An 18,973-nucleotide genomic window follows, 5' to 3' on the forward strand; every position below is an offset into this window, starting at 1 on the left:
TAATTGAAGTCACCTATTATTATACTGTTGTCCAATTTGCTAGCTATCCTAATCTCTGTAAACATTTCTTCATCTGTCTATTTATTCTTACTGGTGGACGGTAGTACAGCCCTAACAGCATACTCCTTCCCTTCACATACAGAATTACCATCCATAAGGATTCCTTCCAGTTTCATGCAAAATGTTTATTTTGTTTAACTCAATTCCCTCTTTAATGTACAGAATAACCCACCCACCCCCTTGATTTGATCTACTCTATCAATATAATTTGTACCCTGAAGCTTCTTTCTCTATAACAAAGCATTGCACAGAAGACCTGTAGAGTTTACTCCATAGCTCCTTAATTCTGATCTGGGGACCACACAGCCAATGAATATAAATTGATTTTATGTTTATACATTGTGGATAACTTTAAAATCAAACTACTTGCATGGTCCCTAGGACAGGCCTTGTTTGAATTAGTAAGACTGAGAAAATTTGTCATAATTTGCGTTTCCCTTTTTGTTCCAGCTACAATAGTGTCTGTATGGATTTCCATATATTTTCCAGTATATTTGAAGCCCAATAATAGATTTTTTTTTTATATATGCTTTACTGCAAAGTGCCCTACAGACAGACTGAACAATTGTTACCAAGTTACAATTTACATTTATTTTATCTGCCTTGAAAGAGAAATATTGAATACCATGTGCACAGAAATATTGCAGAATGATTTTTTTTTCAATAATACAATTATTCCTGACTCTAAGACTTTCTCTCCAATTTCTTACACACCCTGTCTGCAGAGAGTATTTCCCCTTCTTGTGACCTTGAAACACAGAGGACAATAGACATAATTCAGCAGACTGAAATATATCCCCTGGACCCATATCAAAATTTAAATGCCAAATGTATGTATATGTTTTTCATTTCATTTGCTGATTTATGCACCATCTTTCCTGGACAATGTAACATTTCCAAGTGATGCACAGCATTAAAACCATATTAGAAATGCAACACATGCAACAATTTTAAAAATGTATATGTTTATTAAAATTTAATGGATTGCTCAAACTAGCAATAGATCCAAGCGGTTATAATACATTAAAAAAAGGAAAAGAACTCCATAAAAAAATAGGACAGCCCTATTCACATTTGTACAGTTCAGACATACTAAGATAATGACAACATTTATTGCAATGAACTTTACATTAAGGGTGTCAGGTACACATCTCACCGTAACCCCCATATGTTATATGGTAAACCCTCCAAAAATCCCCCCAAATCTACTGTATCTACCTTTCTACCTACCCAATAGCACTTATGTTGTAGAGGAAAACACCCTCCAGGGATTCAAGACAAAGTTAGACAAGTTCCTGCTGAACCGGAACGTACGCAGGTGAGGCTGGACTCATTTAGAGAATTGGTCTTTGACTAAGGGCCGCCGTGTGAGCAGACTGCTAGGCACGATTGACCACTGGTCTGACCCAGCAGTGGCAATTCTAAAGTTCTTATGTAGATGTCAATTATATGGCAGTACAGTGGGTTTTGGTGGGCTCATACTTTCCATCAGAAGTATACTAGTTTGGGTGGCATATGGGGCTTTCAGAGACCTGCTTGCAGCTCTACTAGGACTGGCCATACTATCTGCTACTGTCATGGAGACAGATATATACTGTTTCATGCAGATATTTGGGGAGTGGGTGAGGGACAGTGACAACTGGGGAAGTATGAGTGGGCCATATTTTTATCCATCCAGTGGTCATCTGGTTAGTTTGGGTACCTTTTTTAGCCCTTATTCATTTTTAAAACAGGTCTAGCATAAAACATCCAAATTGTGCCCTGGATGTTTTATAAAATGTTAGATTATTGCTATAAATCGTCCATGTGCTAAGCCTACCCAAATCTGGCCCAAAACATAGCTCTAACACGCCCCCTTAAGATTTAGATGCACTGGAGACAAAACAACCAGAAAGACTAAAGTCGGTTTCGAAAATGCCCATTTGGGCATATTGACTATTAAGCTGTCCAGGTGCTGGTTTATGTCATCTTTTGGATGTCTATCTTTTTTGAAAATGAGTCCCACAGTCTTACATGATGCAAAGCTTTCTGGAGTGTGTTCCAGAGCTTTGGGGCTATACTGGAGAAAGCATGCTTGCGGGTGTCACACTGCATGATTTATTTTAGAGAACATATAGTTAGCGTTATACCTTAGTAGAACCTTTACAACTATACAGGTACCTAAAGGGAGATCGTGTTGTTCAAGTACTCTAAGTCACAGATGTTTAGCAAGTGCCCTCTCAAATGTGCTATCATAATGATTCCCAAACTAGATTTTGGCCCTGGAAAGTCAGCCCACAGTGTCAGAAGCTCGGAAAAAGGTCAGCAGATAGCTGTGAGGCATAGGCATTTGAAATGCTGGATATGGACTGCAAAAGCTTGTGAACCCCTAAAGAAGCTGAAAACAGCAAAACGGCTGAGCTCCCATTGGGTGAAGTTAAGTTGCTTTTTGCTCACAGTCTGACTTATGGGATTTGGTCAGCATTTATTAATGGGTCCTCTGTGAATTTGTGATGAGATTCATACCCTATTGTAATGATTCCCAAACTAGATTTGCCCTGGAAAGTCAGCTGCTGGTGGAAAGTAGGGTAAGACAAGAGCTGCCACTACCCTTGGAGGTTTGTGTTTATTATTCATAGCCCTTCATATTCAGATGAAATAAAAAGCAGACAAGAGGAGTTGTAGGTGTTTGTTTATACAGAGAAGGACCTTAGAACATGGCATACGATAGGCCAGACTCATATTTTTGTCATAATAATTTGTAATATTTGTATAGTCATAGTGCTTCTTCGTTTGTGATGCACCAATGTACACTTGGGTAAGATTTACCTAAAAATTATGGCTTTTAGCACTGATCACTTGAATCTGCAAATGCGCCACCGATATGGACACTATTTTACAGAGAACAAATATAGGCCCTCCTTTACAAAGCCGCACTAGTGTTTTTAGTGCCAGCTGCAGCGGTAAGAACTCCGAACCTCATAGGAATTCTATAAGCATCTTTTCTAAAAATATTTTTTTTAAAAATAATTTATTCAGTCTTTACAAATTATAATACTCATTCTCGTAAAACAGAGTAAATTTCAATAAAGAAAAAGAAGGAAAAAAAAGAATATTGAATGAAATTCTTGGAATAAATCTCCTCCTCAGACCACTATAAGTATAGGAGAGAGAAACCATTCACTTGGGAGAGAATTTACAAAGTATAAATTTTTAAGCAAAAGCTTAAATGGACTACACCTCAGTTACATTCATAAATTTCTCATCCGGAATCACTGGTCAGCTTCTTAAGGTCCAGTAAAGATCTCAAGTGTTCCAGGAGGAAAAACACGTGTCTTACAAATCATCCAACTGTATGTCCAGTCATCTGATTGTCCAGACCACTAAGTCGACCATCTTTATACCCCATTGTCCAAGTCAAAAACGACTAGAAAAAGACCTTTTGGACGTGGGATGGGCCAGAAAAATAAGGAACTGGACACCCAGAGTAGTGGGGCCCCTTACAGAGCACTGCTGTGAACGACACAAAAAGAATGCCACATAAACATCTCATAGCAGCTCCCTTATAGGTCATGGTGAGCCCCCCAAAACACCCCCAGAATCTACTAGACCCACCTATTACCCCAATAGCCCTTATGGCTGCAGGAGCTACTTATATGGCAGTACAAAAGGGTTTCGTTTTTTTTCGAGGTGCATATGTTTCTCCATGACTGTAGTGATTAGAGTGGCTTATGGGCCGGGGTCCTCCTCTCCATGGTTCACTAATCCACCCCCAAGACTACTTAAGCCATCTCTGTGCAGCTCTACTAGGCTTTCCTATGCCAGGCTGCCAGGTGCTGATGTTCTGGAGGCAGATATGTAAAGTTATTATGTTTTTTTATTGGGAGGGGTCAGTGATCACTGAGGCTGTGAGTGGGGGTCTTTACTTTGTGTCTGCAGTACTTCTCTGGTCACTTTGGATACCTTTTGTGGACTTAGACCTGATTTTAGATGGCCTAAATCATAATGTCCAAGTTCCATCTAGGCAGTGTTGTAAAACCTTCGGTTATACATGCAGTACAACTAAGTCTAGGATGGCCCACGTCCCGCCCAAATCTCGCCTTCACCACTCCTCCTAAAACGCCCCTTTTAGCTCTGGTTGTTCAGCACCACTGTGAAGCCTACTCGTTTTTAAATACGTCTAAAACCCTGTTCGATTATCGGCACTTGGATGTTTTTTTGTTACTGATCGTCCAAGTGCCAATTTAGGCCGGTTTTTAGATGTTTTTCTGTTTCGATTATGAGGTCTTGTTTGAATGCAATGTTTACCAATAGAGTGCCTCGTATTTAATTTTGGATAAGAAATCTTCCAAAAACCCTGTCAAGGTCTATAACAGATCTTCGTTTCCTTGTATTATTGGAACATTTTCAGGGGAATTTTTTTTTTCCTTAGGAATTGGAAGGCAATAAGTCTTATTTATAGGTGGAATAGACTCTAGAGGAAAATTTAAATTTTCAATAAGGGATCTTAGGGAAATTTAAAATTCTCAAATTTAACCACCTGTTAAAGTTTTCAATCTGCTCAATCTTTCTTTGAAGAAAATTCTGATCTTTAACTATCATTGATATCGATTATTTCAGTTCTCCCTTTTCTGTTTTAATCTTTTGCACACATTCTTGCTTAGCTTGTTCTATGTTCACATAAAAAGAGTCAACTTTTATTACAAGTACCTCCATGTCTTGTGAAGTTTTTCCCACCTTAACATCCAGGCCCTTTATTGCCTCAAAAAACATCTCCAATGTAATTGCTAGCTTCAAGTCAGGCTTCCCAGCCTGTCCCAAGATCTTCCCTACCAGCTTTTTACCTTCAAGTGAGGCTCCAGCCAAATCCAGCTCCTAGGTTACCTCCTTCTCAGGCCCGGGGCTAGATTCCACACTCCTCGTTCCTCGCAGCCAGCATCAGGGCTGAGAGTAATGTCTGATCCAGAGAGTCGAGCGCTCCCACCCTCGACTCCACTGCAGATGCAGCCCTCCAATCTTCAAACCGAGGTCCGGCATCAGACTGCCGCTCAAGAAGTTGCAGCAAAGTAAGTTGGATTGGGGTGGATGAGAGTGCCAGAGGCCCTCATCATTCCTTTCCTCTTGGTATGAGGCATCTCAAAAGAGGTATTTGTTGAAGCAGGGAAAAAACATCTGAGTCCCTACTGCCATAGCTGGCACTAAAATTGCTAGTGCAGGGATATAGAGGCATGTTTTTAGTTAGTTATGGCATTTATTTTGGATTAGGTGCGCTGGAAGATTATTAGTATTCAGCACTATTCACTCATGTTTGATTTCTAATAAAATCACCGATATGGGCACATTGTGAAGTCATCACTCTCAGTATTGAGCACCTGCATCTACAAATGTGTTGCTTATATGAACACTTTTCAACAAAGAATGAATATATATAGATGTTTCCGTCACTCCTAGAATATTATTAGCTTTTAGCATCATGTATTTTGCAAAAGTAATACATGTTGCTGTGGTTACATATCACAGTGAAATTACATTATTTTTAATGGATATAACAATAATTGATTTACCGACTGGATGATCATGATGATAGATGTTTTCTTTTTAAGGTTTGTCTTTATTTGGGACTTGAATCTTTTACATTGTTGAATGCTAAGGCATATATGAGACACCCATACAGGTACAATATATTCAATTTGTGCATTTTTATTAGTATATTTTAGTCATGTATTTTTTTAGATATTTTATATAATATTCACTTTGAATATGTTTTTAGGTTGATTTTTAAATTGATCTATCAAAATTTAGTTTTTTATGATGATTAACATATCTAAATGTGAGATGGGTTATGAGTTTATACATGTTCTGATGCAATTTATTTATATTTATGTTTATTATTTCAGACCCCTGACACAGGCTTTCAGCCGAAATTCTAACAGTTTTGGGTCTTTGTGAATAAAGAATTAGTCCCAGATCTGGGCACGATTGACCACTGGTCTGACCCAGCATTGGCAATTCTTATGTTCTTATGTTCAGGCCATTTTGCTGTTCTTGTGGTTGCTCGGTTGTTTGGGGTTTTTTTGTGCACTTTTTTGATCCCTTTCTTTGTGGTATCTTAATCCCTCATCTGGTCAGTTAGGTCACCTTTTTAGCATTTAGACACTTTTAAAACAGGTCTAGCTCCAAATGTCTAAATAAATTCCTGGACCTTTTGTTAAATGTTTGATTATGCCTCAGGAGGGTCCAAGGCTTAAGCCCAACTTAAGCCTGCCCAAAACATGCCTCTAACACGCCCCCTTAAGATTTGGATGCACTAGAGACAAAACAACCAGAAAGACGTCTAGAAAGTATGTTTTGAGAATGCCCACTTAGATGTTTTGACTAGTAAGATATCCAAGTGCTGGTTTATGCTGTCTTTTGGATGTCTATCTTTCTTGAACATGAATCTGTAAACATACACATTGAAACGTCTACATTAGGTACATTTCAGTAATCTTATATTCTAAGGGGCTCATAATCTAAAAAACGGCTTAATTTGGTACTTGGACGATCAGTAACAAAAGACGTCCAAGTGCAGATAATCAAACAGGGTTTTAGACATATTTAAAAACGACTTAGGCCTTCACAGTGCTGCTGAATGAGCAGAGCTAAAAGGGGCATTTTAGGAGGAGTGGTGAGAGCGGGACTTATGTGTACTGCATGTATAACCGAAGGTTTTACAACACTGCCTAGACGGAACTTGGACGTTGTGACTTAGGCCATCTAAAACCAGGTCTAAGTCCACAAAAGGTATCCAACGTGAGTTAGGCCAAAACGGCCTTAGATGTTTCTTTTGATAATGCCCTTCTAATTGTTTATAAAACATCATTGGAAAGTTCTTACCTTTAACAATTATATCTACTGTTCAAAGTTAGTATTTTCATTACAGAAAACACTACAGATTTATTAAAAGATGCTACCATTCTATTATATTCTAACCCACATTAATGTGATTTGTTAGCAAATTGTTCCCATTGGAAAAAATGGGATCTGGAGTAAATAATGCATATTAATGCATGTTAGCACACAGTAATGCTAGAACATTTTAGTAAATCTAGCCCTAAATGATACTTATATATCTACAAGTGACTAGGCTACATTGTTTATAGAATATGTAATATTCCTATTTGGTTATACAATATTTGGCACCTCTTCTTAATTTTTCTATCACCATATACAATGACAAAGTTTCAGTACAATGCCTTTCTGTAATCATGCTTGCTGGTAATTCTGAATAATAAGCATCCAGTATTGAGAAGCACTGAATTTCAGAAAACTGAATTAACCTGAGTCTGGCCCATTATAACTACTTAACGCTCAATCAAGCCTGCCAGCATTCCAGGCTAAAAATGTAAAGAGCTCTAAACCCAGTATGGAAACAGCAGGATCGCTTAACTCATCAGGCTCTTGTTTTTGTCATGACTAATATCATCTAAATTTAAATCCAGGTCACAAAATATTCCATGCAGATGTATAACCGGAAAAACTGTTGAGGAAGAGCGGTCTCAAAATAACTCACTGGTACTGGCAAAAAAATGTGATAGGACATTAGTAAAAGAAAAAAAAAAACAAGTTTGCTATGTGAAAAACTAATTTATAAGATATTTAGGGATGATAACTCTGACAAATACTCCAAACAGATTCAATGCCAGTCTGTGCCTCATGAATGATAAAACAAAAAGTTACTGCATCAAAGATCAATAAACAGGAAAATCCAAGGTACAGTCCTGTGTGTGTCGGATGAAATAGGCGCTCACAAAATAATACAGGAGTAAATATTCAGCCAGTGAGGCTTAGCATTTTTGGGGCTGCTGCCAGCATTATCCCAAGATATTAACCCTTGTTGACCCAAGACTAGACAACTTTCACTCATCATCTTTACCCCATCACTAACCTCAATTTTTTGTTTATTATTTTTATGCATTTGTAAAACAGTATTATTCTAATTTGTTAAAAATGACTGTTCCTTGATGTTTTTTATATCCTGTACACCGCCTTGAACTGAAAGGCTAATGCGGTATATAAATAAACATTTATGTTATTCTGTTATGTTATATTCAGTTTTGGATCATGTCTGGGCACTGGCATTGATTATCCAGACATATGCAGCTGACTCACATCTTATACACTTAAGTGCAATACACAGCATTTATCTCCGTATGGTGAAATGTACAAAGATAGGACTGTATGTATGCAGTCTTTTTTGTGCAGTTACCTTTTGCAATTAAGGGCTCCTTTGAGTGTCGGAGCATTTACCTCGATGGCCCACGGTAAGAAGCTATTCTGTGGGGTTTAGCAAAACTCAGCGTAAGTGCTTATTATCTGCCCCTAGACTGCCTACAAATTAGCCGGTTTTAGCTTAGGTTTTAACTGCATATATTTAGTGGCACTGATTATCCACAATCACCTCTGACAAGCGATTTGAACATTCAGGGGCCTTTTTGAATATTGACCCTATGGATCCTCTTGTTGAACTGGCTTGGTAGGCTCTTCGATTAGGTATATTTGCTAGAATACATTCAGATCAGTAACATGCCTTAAAATATTTAGGAGGTAATTCTATGAAGTGGGCACAACAGTTAATCACCAAGAATGTGCATTGATGATCAGAGTACCAGCATACAGTATATGTGTGTATGTATGAACACACACATGAAAATGTCAATATTCTGACTTCTTTCTAGACTATAACATGACTTCTAAATTCATGGTTGCATAGTTTGAAGATGGACATACACATGGGCAGATTATGAATAAAGCCTAACCTCATGGATACTTTATTTATTTACTTATTTAATGAGATTTATTAACTGTCTTTATGAAGAGACACTAAACTAAACTAAAACTTAATTTTATAGACCAGGTCTTCAACCAAAAGGTCCTCGACTCAGTTTACAATAATGTAAATATAGTACATAATTATAGAAGAAGAATGTAATCTAGAATGGCTTAGTTTCCAAAGTGTTTAGTAAACAAGAAAGTTTTCAGAGCTTTCCAAAATAAAGTGAAGGGGCCTAGACTTCTAAGTGAAAGCAGTAACTCATTCCAGAGCTCAGTTAGTTTTAAAATGAAAGAGTAGCTGAATCTCTTGAAAGTTCTGTTTTTACCCCTAAGGGAAGGAAATGTAAGTTTAATTTATTTGAACTCCTAGTGAGATGAGATCTGTGTGCATTCCAATCTAAAGAAACCAAAGTAATAAAGATGCCAAAGATAATTTTAAATGCAATACAAACGCAAAATTGAACTCTAAGATACACTGGAAGTCAATGTAATTCCTTTGAGCAATGGGGTCATGTGATCGAATTTACTCTTACCAAAAATGAGCGTGGCAGCAGTGCTCTGTATCAATTAAAGTCTCTCCAGACTGACCTTTGAGAGACCCAGGTACACTGAGTTACAATAATCCAACCTTGACAAGATAATTGACTGAACCAATACAGAGAAATATTGCTGATGAAAGAGTGCTCTCACTCTTCTCAGGATACGGACGCTAAAGAAACACTTTTTAACAAGAGAATTTAGCTGATCCTTAAATGAAAGAGATGAATCAATAACAATACCCAATATTAGTGAGGAAAACTTAATCTTCAGAGATTGTCCTGAGTCTAAGGTCACATTTGAGGGAAGAGAATCTACCTTTGGACTGATCCATAAGAGTTTGGTCCAATTTCATCTGGACCTTCATCGCCCAGGACCGAAACTTAGCAATGCAATGGTAATATTGAGTGTTAGATTAACAAGATATGGGTCAACCTCAAGTAATATGAAAATATCATCAGCATACGTTAATAGAGTTTCCCAAATGTTCAAGTCATAGTATTTCAAAGTACTCATGTAGATGTTAAATAAGATTGGAGACAATCGGGAACTCTGGGGAACACCACAAAGGGCTCTCCAAGATTTTGAATTAGATCCTTCCATATTAACTAAGAAAGGGAGGATAGAAATTTATCAAACCAGTCCAAGACAGTCTGATTAAGGCCAATGTCTGAGAGCAGGTAATGCAGAATATTATGATTGACTATATCAAAAGCTGCAGACAGATCGAACTGAAGTAAGATAGCATGTTTCTTACAAGATTGTAATTGCTGGATCTTAGAAAGGAGAGAAAACAAAAGGGTTTCTGTGCTGAAATTCAGGTGGAACCCATGCTGGAAAGTTAAAAGGATGGAATACTTCTCCAGGTAACTTGAGAGTTGGCTGGCAATAATTGATTACATAATTTAAGTTAGAATAGGTATATTTGCAATCAGTCTATAGTGGGAAGTGAGAGTTGGATCAAGGTCTAGTTTTTTCAAGTGAGGGGTAAGACTAATTATACCTATGTCATGAGAAATACCCTATTTCTAAAGCATAATTTACTAATGTAGTCAGCCAATTGATTGCTTGAGGTGGAATATTAGCAAAAAGATAAGAAGGAAAAGGATCAAGCATGCAATTACATCTCATCAATTTTACGCATAATTTTGAGACTTGGGACTCAGATACCAAGTCAAATGAGTGCCAGAAATGATCTGCTGGCATCAGTATTAAACTACCTTTGAAGTTTGAGAAAAGACCAAAGCCAACTGTACAGAAAGAATTCCTAATGGTAACGATTTCATCTTTAAAAAAAAGAAGCAAGAGAATATATAGAAGGTGGTGAAACCTGAAGAGATTTATGGTCATGACTTAATGTACCAACAATATAATAGAAAAAAATTCTACTACCACTTATATAGAGGAGTGCATTCACTATATAACTTTTTTACTCAACGGGAAAAGGCCTCAGAAATGGAGCCTACGTACAGTCATAGACTGAATTAATAGGATTAATCGGCGTAGTTGTCCCTGCTCCAGTTATTGGCCATCAAAAACCCATGTATTTAAATTAAGTTTAAATATTCAAATGCTTAAGTCTTCTTCTGTTATAATAAATTATTAACTTTATATTATTTGAAGCTTAACTTATTCCTAAAACATTTTTATGCATTTTACTTTTTTAAGTGGTAGTAGAAGTTTTCTATTATATTGTTGGTTTATATACACCACTTGGGTTGGTTTATTTAGGTATAATCATGACTTAATGTATGCCAGAGTCTAAATAGAGTACCACTTTAGGGATTAGAATTGGTGATTTTACCACCATTTTTCTTACCTTTCTTTTCTCAAAATTATATTTTCTTATAGCGAGCCTCCAATTAAGTTTATCTAAGTCTAAATTAGATTTCTTCCATTTACGCTCGAGTTTCTTACATGTTTGCTTGAGTTCTCTATGAGATGGTGCAAACCAAGGAGAATTTCTAACATGAGTAATGGATTTGGTAATAAGAGGAGTGAGTGCTAAATATGTGCTCTCAGAAATTGTTGTCCAGTTAACCCAGCTACCATCTACAGTGCCTTCTCTCGGAGAACAAGGTATCGACTTTAGTGCTCAAGTCCAAAATAGGTCTGAATTAATTTTCTTTCTAAAAGTTACAGTTCTTTTGTGCTGAACTTTTTCTGGTATATGAGACATGAAGATGGGTAATGTAAATTCACCATGGTAATGGTCCGACCATTGTTGATAGCAGAGCTCTGGGAGGTAAGATCCATGAAGGTGATAATGTCGAGAGAGTGACCTTTCTCGTGAGTGGGTGTCATTTGAGGCAAGGGTAAATTCAAAGAATGAAGCAAGGAAATGAAGTCAAGAGTATCCTTATCATTCGTTTCCTCAAGATGTAAGTTAATGTCACCTATTACAAGTAGCCTTTGAAATTTTACTAAAGAATTAGCAATAATTTCAGTAACAGGAGAACATGATTTGTTCCATGGGACTGGGAGGTGATATATAAGAAGGATAGCCAAAGGACAACCAAAGGACATCTAATCTAATCTAGTCTTCAGTTTATATACCGAGTCATCTCTCATTGGAGCTCGACTCAGTTTACAAATAGGCAGGAGACCTGAATATGCATAAAATAAGGAAAAGTAAGGATAGTAGAAATTAATTTAGTCTATTATAAAAGTAGATCTTGCAATGTTAGCGATTAGTAGATTCTGCAGGTAAACAATTTAGGTATTGTGAGAATAGCATGGTTTTTAAGGTTTTTCAAAACAATTACAATTGGTCTATCTTCTAATAGAACCAGGAAGTCCATTCCAAATCTCTACCAACTTGAAAGCATAGGACTGACAAAGTTTCCCAGCTGATTTAATTCCCTAATTCCCTTGAAAGAGGCATTCTGAGCCAGTCACTATTTGTAGAATCGCACATAGTGCTGGGATCTGTGCCCAACTTTGGGTGTGAGGATTTACACCAGCTGAAACCTGGTATAAATTTGCACGTGTAAATTAGGCACAGATCCCAGAATTCTATAATACAGTGCACAACTTAAGTGAAAGCGTCTGATCCGCCCATGCCACTCCCATGGCTACACTGCCTTTTCAGTTATTTTTTTAAAATTTATTCATTTTTCTATACCGTTTTCCCAGGGGAGCTCAGAACAGGTTACATGAGTTTATTCAGCTACTCAAGCATTTTTCCCTCTCTGTCCCGGTGGGCTCACAATCTATCTAAGGTACCTGGGGCAATAGGGGGGATTATGTGACTTGCCCAGGGCCACAAGGAACAGCATGGGTTTGAACCCATAACCTCAGGGTGCTGAGGCTGTAGGTTTAACCACTGCGCCAAACAAATCATTTAGCTAAAACCAAAAAAGAACTGCAGGACTGATGTACTCGATGCAGGCACTTTATTGAATCAATAAAACATTATTATTATTAAAAAAAAAAAAAAAGTCTACCTTTGTCCGTTTGTTTGACACTTGTTGATTCTTTTTCTCCTTGTGATTTACAAACAAATCATTTAGCAAATGTTCATAGATTAGCATTTAACAAGATTTATTTATTTGTTGGTTTATTTTTAGCCCATCCTCCTAAAAGAGCCCAGAACAGGTTACAAATCAACATGCACAGCATAAATATTCAACATACAGAGTATAGATAATCAACTGGAAAGCACAGGCAGATATTCTTACATAGGGTAATATTAATTTCTTGGCTACAAAGTTTGAAGGTATTAGTAGTCAATATTGCAGTCAAATTCATGGAAAAATGTAAGTTTTTACTGCTCTCCTGTGTGTGCAAATCCAAATTGTTGACAATTAACACCAATTATTGATTGTGCCCAACTATTGGCGCTAATTGGTGTGTCGCTGAATTTAACTGTGTGCACATTACCAAATTTGAATGTGCAACTGGAGGAGCCAGGTGTTTATCTGGTTAATATATGCACTCACCAGCTTTTTTAATATCCTGAAATTATAGGTGGTTATAATGCACTTTGCCCCCATTTACAAAGCCGAACAGTGTGGGTCGGTACGTTAAATTCTCTGATGCCCATAGTAATTGATTATGCGTTGGAGCATTTGTCACGCAGCACGCACCTGCACGGCTTTGTAAAAGGGGCATTTATTTATTAAACATTAAGGAATATACAATATTTTTATATTTTCACTTGAAAGCACACAAAATCAAAACACTATTCCCATGGAAACCAACTACAATAATTATACCTTTGAGTATCCTTAATATATATCAAACTTGTTGGTTACTATTTTATTGTAGTCCCTTTTACATAAAACATTGATATCATACATGTATTCCAAATATTTCAGCTAGCTTAAACCAAATACTTTAAATGATTCAGATACTCGTTTGCTTGAAAAAAGGTTTTTTATATTAGAAATACATTTCCCCCTCTATATTTGCGGTTTCGTTGTTCGCAGTTTCGATTATTCACGTGTTTTCCCCCCCCCCCGGAGAGATGCTCGTTTGCAGCCCGCATTAAAAAAAAACGGCCCCAGGACTTGGATCGGGGCAAGGAGGGAAGCGGAGAGGTCCATCAGAAGCAGAGGGGGACCATCGGAGGTGGAAGGGGGCCATCGGAAGCAGAAGGGGGCCATCAGAGGCAGAGGGTGGCCATCGGAAGCAGAGGGGGGTCATCGGAGGCAGAGGTGGCCATCGGAGGCAGAGGGGAGCCATCGGAGGCAGAGGCAGAGGCAGAGGAGGCAGAGGAGTTCCTGTTGTAGTCTCGTGTGACCAAGGGAACTCACAGTATGCTCTGCATGGGGCAGGAGTGTAGGAAGATCGCTTCTGCCCCGAGTCACTGCTAGACCACCAGGTAAGTCCCGGGATGGGTCAGAACCGGCCCAAAAGTTATTCATGATTTTTCCATATTCACGGGCCGGCTCTGCTCCTAACCCCCGCGAATAGGGAGGAAGAAGTGTAGCTTCCTCCAAGCCAGTTTATCTATATAATGGTAGCAGGTAACTGTTGGCTGGCTGTCACAAAATGATGGAATTAAAATACTGTATATCCAATCAAAAAAACAAGGCGAACACTCCACGATAAATATAACAAAGAAAAAAGTGGGGGAAAGGACTGTACACATCAACCCGAGATAAAAGTGAGTTTATTAAATACAATCATCTATTAAGACATAGAGCATATATGATAATCAGTCTTTACTTGATATCCTAGAAGAACAGTTAACAGTAAAGAACGTTTTAGATTAATAAACACAGTATTTGACATTGACCATCTGAGGCAATCATCTCTCAACCATATACCAACATCTGAAAACCTAGCTTCTTACTTCAGGACCAGAATTCACAATGTAAGATCACTATTGCAAGGACCATCTTGCAATCAGATTCCTACAAGTGCCCTGCTACCAGACAATGCAAAACCAGTTAATATGAACTGGAGCCATTTTGATATCTCCAATTGGCAACTATTTCTCACACTTTATAATAAGTACTCATGTTCTCATTGTAGGTTAGATAACTGCTCTCCAGTCATTTTGAAATGGCCCCTATCTCCTTTAAAGTTAAACTTGCATAACGGAAACTTTACAGAAGAACTAGGTCATATAATTATTACTCCTATTGTCAAAAATCACAATGAATCCATTTCAGCAATAGAAAATTACAGACCTATACCTAATACTCCATTCTTTACTAAACTTATAGAGGGCCTGGTAAATGCTGTCTTGATGGAATATATGGAAAAAATATGGCATCCTACATGAATCCCAATCAGACTTTCGATCGGATTATAGCACTGAAAATGTTATAGCTTCTATGGTGGACTTTATCTACCAATTATTCAGTATAGGAAAGAATGCACTAAAGCCCTGATTCTGCAAAGCACGTCTAAAGTTAGGCGCAATTTGGACGTATAACATAGGCGTCCTTTGTAGAATCGTGTTTAGACATCCAATTTTTGAGACGTCCTTTAGAGAATCAGGTTTTAGGTGAGAGTTAGATGGCCAAACAATGTCCTTAATGTTATAATATTTTATTATTATTATTATGTTATTAAAATGGCAATTTTATGGGTTTTTTCATTATAATTGTGATACTGGGAGTTGGATCTGTTTAATGCTTTTATTTATTTCTCTTCCATCAGAGAGAGTGACTGAGATTCGAACCAGCAATATTAGGGTAGAAGGCTATAGGTTTAACCAGTGTGCTACACAGCAAGTTGCATAGCAATTGTAAAACTAGGTCCTATAGGCATTGTAAAGGAACTCTACTTTTCAGCATAGTTTGAGCTTCTATGGACAGAACTTAGACACAGTTTGGACATCCTTAATGCAATCTGTTAAATATCTCCCTGGGTTTTTATTTTTGCTTTATTAAGCTTAAAATACATTTAATAAGGTACCACATAAACAGGGCACATCAAAGCAGATATATTGCATGTAAAACCTTATATTTTTGTGGACAAACAGCAATGTTATTTGCTAATTAGAAGAAAATATCCATTAACTGAATCACAGCATATGAAAAAAACACAGCTTTAGGTTTCTTGCTAAAAAGCTACCCTTTTTTTCTGATTAAACAGTGCTCCAATCAGCTCATTACTGAAAGCAAGGAAAACACATGAAAAATATAGATTACATACATAACTTCATTTGCAAAAGCTTAAAAACAGAAAAAACAGAAACAGAACTTAGTATGGGGCTTCTCCTTCATTGCAAATGGAAGTGTGCAGCTGCACAATGCTAACCTCATTGTGAGATCATCAAAGTGCACCTGAAAGGTAGAATACCACAATAAAAATATATGCTGGGATTTCAACCTATGAACTCTGGAAGATAAGAACAGGACTTTTATCCATTAATCCACATCAGCTTCCACTAATATTTTTCTTCCTCACATCTGATATGATAGCTTAGGGATCTGCTAAGCTATGATCTTGTCAGGTATTTTCACCTTCACATGGCTAGGATCACTAAGCTCTCATGGTAGGAACCCCCATGACTAAAAGGAAGCAGCTGTGAGTCGAGTATATAGAGTAATTATTTTTATTAGACTAATAATATATTTTTTACTAACCAGGTCAGGACAGGATACCCTAACAACAGTACACTGTATTGTACTAACTTGAAAAATGAGGTTTTGGCCTCTGAAGACTAATTCAGAAATGGATTACTTCTATAAAATGGAATTTTCTTATTTTTCATTTTTGCTTTATTTCTATTTGTTAATTTGTAAAGTGGTGATTGTTATTGTCAGTTTTTTCAAATTTGCATCTGCTAACTTTACATTTTGCACAGTATTACGGTACATGTGTTATTGTTTCTGTGGTATTGCATTATATGTAGAGTCTGGTTTCTTGAAAGTTTAGTTTAACTTTTGTCTAGCTATTTCTATTTATAGCTTCCATACTGGGCGAGGGTGTATCTTATGTGTGATTTTATGTGCTGTTCTCTCAATTGAAGAAGTTAGGTATGAAGGGAGCTGTATTTGACTGGTTCTAATCCTACTTGTTGGGTAGATCATTCTGTGTAAGAGGGGAAAAGGAAATTTCAGCTAGTAAAAAGATTAATAGATGGGTCCTTCAGGGATCTGCACTATCTGCAGTGCTATTTAATGTTTATATGTCATCTCTAGGACAAGTTTTTCAAATGTTGGGGTCCAATATCAAATTTATGCTGATGACATTCTCTTCTTTTTCCCAATTGAAAGCTCGTTGAGTGAAGGTAAAGCTTGATTGAACCACTGTATGGATAAGATATGCGAATGGATGACCCAACATGTTCTAAAATTGAATGTTAAAAAAACTGAATTAATGATTGTAAGCAGAGATAGTGAAAAGACTGAAGTAATGGGACTTGTTATTTTGGGTGAACTGATACCAATAAAGAAGGAAATTAATATTTTGGGAATTTGTTTAGATATGCCATTAAATATGGGGCACCAAGTCTTGAACATTGTTCAAAAAGGTTATGCGCAGCTTCGTCTGCTATATAGATTGAAACCTCTCCTTACAACATATGATTTCAGGACAGTGGTACAATTGCTGCTTTTGAATAGATTAGATTACTGTAATGCACTATTTCTGGGATTATCTATGGTAAAATTGAAAGCCCTACATGTTTTGATGAATTCTGCAGCCAGACTGATTAGTGGGTATCAAGAACATATCATATTACTTCTGTATTAAAAAGACTACACTGGTTGCCGATTGAAAAGAGGATTCATTTTAAAGTATTATCTCTGGTGCATCAAACTTTATATCGGAAGATACCTTGCTGGTTTCAAGGTCTATGGGAGATTTATAAACCTGGTAAATATCTATGATCTGCTGGTAGCATGAAATTAGCATGCCAATCCCCTATAAGTGTAAAAAGTATGTATCAATAGAGAAGATTATGTTTATGATTGCAGGGTTGTCCCTGTGGAATAAGTTATCTAGCCAAATAAGGTTATGTATTGAGCATTTGACTTTTAAGAAATTACTTAAGACAAAGTAATTTGTTGATGCTTATTTCTGACATGGCTTAATAGTTTATTAATCTGAAACTGCTGTATTATTATTGGCTATGGCCTCAGAGTTTTTCTGATATCGCCATATTGCTGGTTCAGTCATTAATCTTAAGCACCTTAGACTACTGTAATATCATATACTTGGGATCCTTTAAGAAAACCATCAAATGTCTGAGAATCATACAGAATACTGCCGTCCGCCTCATTTATGGTCTCAAAAAATCGGACCATGTCAGCCCGTTCTACCGAAAACTTCACTGGCTGCCAATGGAGGCAAGGGTCATCTTCAAGTTTGCCTGCCTTTGCTTCAAAATCATAACAGGTTCATCCCCAATCTACCTGTCACACCATTTTGTATTTCCAGGCACCTCCGCATAATGCTTTCCCCTCCCTGAAGGGCTGTATCTACAAAAAATTCCTTGATAGAACACTATCATTCCAAGCTGGCAAATGGAACAAATGTCTATCTACCCTCATTACTAACACACCCTCCTACCAAGCTTTCAGGAAATCAATCAAAACCTACCTCTTTGACAAATTTCTCTGACTCCTCCCTGCCTTGTTGTTCTCTGATATACTTATTGCATATCCGACTACTCAACCTATGTAATTGACAATATTCTCTTTATCCCAGAACAAGCAAGCAGCTTATTCTCACATATGGGTGACATCATCCAAGGAGACCGGATGCAGACAGCCTCGCAAGCAGACTTGCTTGTAGAAACTTAAAAGTTTCGAGTCAGCCGCACTGTGCATGCGTGAGTGCCTTCCCGCCCAGCGCAAGGCAAGTCTCCACAGTTTATTTTAATTTTTAATTTTTTCTTCAGTGACTGACTGGTGGATCAGGCCGTGCAACCACAGCCTGTGGGCTTAAACTTCACAGCGGCTTTCTTCCCTCCTATTTCCCGGCCAGTCACAGGCTTCAAGAAGTGTAGCCACTGCCAGCGTGCAATTTTTCTCATGAATAGGGCCTGCCTATAATCCAAAGTCATGCGAGCACTGGGCTACTCTTCAACCTCGAGCCCTTAAACGTCATCGAGTTTTCTTGGAGAAATTCTTCAGCATGAACTCCTCGATGACACCCTCGACCTCGAGTGCTATCT

Source organism: Geotrypetes seraphini, chromosome 5 (assembly GCF_902459505.1).
Source record: "Geotrypetes seraphini chromosome 5, aGeoSer1.1, whole genome shotgun sequence".
NCBI classification, from domain to species: domain Eukaryota; kingdom Metazoa; phylum Chordata; class Amphibia; order Gymnophiona; family Dermophiidae; genus Geotrypetes; species Geotrypetes seraphini.